Raw genomic sequence first — 3,068 nt, forward strand, 5'->3', positions numbered from 1 at the left:
TGGGTGTTTGGTCCAAATTACTGTGCGTGGCGTTTCATCTCTCTCTCTCTCTCTCTCTCTCTCTCTCAAAATCCTTCAGTACAAACAAAATGTGTTCACTGTTACTGTCTTGGTTTCACACTTCAAACAGCTGATTTTTTTTTTTTTTTTTTTTTTTTTTTTGCTAGCATCACGCATGCTCCACCTCCTGCCTGACCAGCGGTGGAGCATGCGTGAGGCTAACAAAAAAAATCAGTTGTTTGAAGTGTGAAACCAAGACAGTAACAGTGAATATATTTTGTTTGTACTGAAGGATTTTGAGAGAGAGAGAGAGAGAGAGAGAGAGAGAGAGAGAGAGAGAGAGAGAGAAAGCAATGAAACGCCACACACACAAAAATTTGGAGCAAACACTAGGGCTGGGCAGGATTCTATAAAACGGGTAATCGCGAATCCCATTACTTGCCACTGTTGGATTCGTGGGATTCGAATCCTCCACGAATCCTATGTACTCTTAACAGCCCAGGACGCCCGAGATTCTTCCTCAGCCAGTGATATTGTCTGCCGGGCGCGAGATTCGTTGGTGTTTGCAAGGGAATCCAAACATGGAGAGAATCCAGGATTCCCCTCCACCTGTCGCAAACATCACGACCCTTTGACTAGAATTTGCTGAGATGCAGACCGTGTCTCCCATGATGCTTACCAAGGATATATATATATATATATATATATATATATATATATATATATATATATATATATATATGTGTGTGTGTGTGTGTGTGTGTGTGTGTGTGTGTGTGTGTGTGTGTGTGTGTGTGTGTGTGTGTGTGTGTGTGTTTATTTATCATACGAAGATTTCCATACTATAAATATGCAGTCATGTAAATACATGTGCAGACAGTGCAGTTGTAGTCGAGTGAGACACACTGCAGCTCCATATAATCCCAAATGGGCGCATTTCTGCCATGCTTGGCTGCCATTATGCAGAACAACTGTTTTTATTAAATTTAAGGTAGCCTATTTACAGAAAGTCCCTTAAAACAAAAGTAGAGTAGCCTACTCAACTCGAGATGCACGGCTTTGGGGAGACTTACGTAAAAGCTGGATAGTCACAGAAATAAATTTTGACTTATTAGGCAGGTAAAAAGTTGCTGTAAAACGGTGTTTTTAGTAATTGTACATAATTAATGATATTAGGGATGCATATACTCATGGGAGCGACTATCACGCGTTCTCCCCCCCTCATTAGTCCTCAGCCTCGACTTAGAGGTCCGCCCACGTCACATCCTATATATATATATATACAGGCAATCCCCGTTTAACGAAGGGGTTACGTTCCTAAAAACACTTCGTTAAGCGAAACTTCGTTAAGCAAACCGATTATAACAAGTTTAACCCCTGACTTGAACTTCCATTGAGAGTAAGCAAAGCGAGAGTGCATCATAGTACAGTGAAAGGTTTAATGAAAGTAAAAATTATGAAGTTTAACATTTAGGCAGTTAAATTTAATTTAAGTCATTATAATGAACACTAATGTATGTATGTACGTAACTTTATAATGTTGATCTTAAATTTATGAAGGGAGGGAGAGTGAAACGGGAAAGACACTAACCGGCAACCTGTGGAATGTAAACAAAGGGCGCATCATTGTACCCCATACAAAACTTATGTACCACATTTCCACAAGGCTTTCCATTTTATCCATTGTAGAGTCACGAGTTCAGATGGTTCTTTTAGCTTGCAAGGAAGATACAGTCTCACCAGCCTCCTTAATAGTCTGCTGACTTGAAAATAGTAGAGACAGTATATGGAGTCAAGATGGTGGCCAGCAATGCTATAGTTTTCTCGCCTCTCTCGTGTCTGTGAATAATATCCTGCTTCACTTCGAGAGTACGAGACTTCCTGGTCTTCTTAGGAACGCTAGGCCACATTGCAGAGCATTTTGGTGGTAAGTTGAGCGAGTGAAGACGAGCTGCTGCTGACGCTATCATGGGAGTGAGTGGTGCATGTGTTGTCCACGAGGCTTGATCTTGATCTTGATCTTGATTCTACAGGTGTCCCAGGATTTCTTCTGAGGCAGGCCTTAGTATTTGCGGCTCCTGGTGTATTCAAAAGCTTGTCGGCTTACGTGATACGGCGGGGTTTTCAAACTTGGAAAAAATTACCTAGATAAAACTTCATTAAAGCGAGTTTGGTGTTCGTTAAACGAGAAGATGGTAGTAAAATTAAACCTTCGTTGTGGCGAAATTTCGTTGTGTGAACCTTCGTTAAACGGGGGTTGCCTGTATATATATATATATACAGTAAAGTCCCGGGTTATGTCAGTCTCGAGTTACGTCAAACTCGTAGTTATGTCAGTCCACTATTAGGTAATTTAAGATTTTAAAAATTTAAAATTTATAAATCATAAAGTGCGGGATTTATTGTTATTGTTGGTGGTTGCCCGCCACACCGCCCGCCTCACGCTTGAATACAATAAAACCCTGCCTCAGTTCCACCACACCATCGCCCCTGGCAAAAGTGTTATCCTACTTCTGCGTTTACTGACTCAAGTTCTTAGTATCTTGCTCAATGGCACCAAAGAGAAAACTCCTTAGTGACAGCAGTGATGCTAAGAAAAGGAAAACCATTATGCTGCAAGAAAAAGAGGACGTAATTAAAAGACATGAGAAGGGAGGCAGCAGCTGTGCGTGAGGGAGGGAAGAAGAAAATGGGAAGCCTGTTACCATGACAACGGGGAGGTTGACGACCTTGAGGGCTCGCACACCCATCACAACAATAACAACTCCGGAGCCTTCGCCTGGGCCACAAGACACTCGCAGCTCACTTGCACCATCTGCGCCTGTCTGCTGATCCCTATTGCCCTTTCCTATTGCATTTCCTGCCCCGCTGCCCACGCTTCTACTCCCACCGCACTGCACTACGCTCCCAAGCTGTCCGCCCTGTGGGCGTCACAACATTCGACCTGCCCACCCTCCTGGCGGCCTCAGGCGTCCACCCCTCTCAGTAACCTACAGTCCTTCGCGTTCGTGGCCCTAATCAACAACAAAAACAAGCTTGTGTTTCATATTCCTACATAGTTGTAAATA

Source organism: Portunus trituberculatus, chromosome 12 (genome assembly GCF_017591435.1).
Source record: "Portunus trituberculatus isolate SZX2019 chromosome 12, ASM1759143v1, whole genome shotgun sequence".
Lineage (NCBI taxonomy): Eukaryota > Metazoa > Arthropoda > Malacostraca > Decapoda > Portunidae > Portunus > Portunus trituberculatus.